Source organism: Pteropus vampyrus, unplaced genomic scaffold (assembly GCF_000151845.1).
Source record: "Pteropus vampyrus isolate Shadow unplaced genomic scaffold, Pvam_2.0 Scaffold61, whole genome shotgun sequence".
NCBI classification, from domain to species: domain Eukaryota; kingdom Metazoa; phylum Chordata; class Mammalia; order Chiroptera; family Pteropodidae; genus Pteropus; species Pteropus vampyrus.
In genome coordinates, this window is record NW_011888842.1 from 1,834,375 (window position 1) to 1,835,514 (window position 1,140).

Here is a 1,140-nt window from a genome sequence, read left to right on the forward strand (position 1 = left end):
TTCATTGCATAGAAAGCAATCATTCGTTCATCCTTTTCTTATTCAATCAACAGAGAGCATAACATGCTGATCTAAAGCCAAGTTTCTCAAACTTTAACATGCATAAAAATCACCTGAGGACTTTGTTAAAATGCAAATCATGATTCTGCAGGCCTGAGATTCTGCATTCCTAACCAGTTCCCAGGTGATGTCACACTTGCTGGTCAGTGGATCACACTAAGTGACCAGGTCTTAGAGTATGGTCATTTGCCCAAGTTCACATTCAAGCTTTTCCACTCACTAGCTATGAGACCATGAAAACATGAAGAAACTTGTGAGTCTCCATTTACTCATTTTAAACATTTGTATATAATGTTTACAGATAATAAGAATGCCTAAAATAGACAACTGTTTTAAGGATCCCGCAGTGGTAGATTCTATGTACTCTATGTGCAGTGCTAAAATAATTTCTTGTAACATTATGTTATATCAACAAATGTTTGCTATCATTACTACCAGACATTTATTGTATGTTTATGATATTCTAGGGCTCTAGGAAATGAAATAGGAAACATGATCCTTGTCTTCTTAGAGTAAATAGCCTGAAAGTGGTTGATAGAATAGATAAGTTATATATAGATACATAAATCTCCCATGAGTTGGCAAATAGATGAGCACATGTTGCAATGGCAGGAACACTGGTCATGGAGTCAGGAAGCCTGGGTCCCCTTTTCTTTGTCATAAAGGATTTTGTGCAAGTCCTTTTTCTCCTTTGATTGCTGTCTCCCAATTTGTAACAGAAAAAAAGTTACACCAGACCACAGAGTCCCATATCTCAAGTCATGACTTACTAGCTTTATGACCTCGATAGAGTTTCTTAAACTCCCAGGCCTCATTCTCCTCATTATAAAGTAATATAATGGGCACTAATAAGATGATCATTTTGAGGATTAAACATATTACTATATAAAGTATTTAAGTCATTATCTTGATTCTTTGAACACTAAGTACCATCATCATCTTCATCACCATCATCATCACCATCATCATCATCATCATCATCATTATCATCCTTTACTGACTCTTTTTCACTACCTCTGTGACTGTAGCATATTCATATTAGCTACTACTCAGGGCTTTCTGAAAATGCTCAAATATATT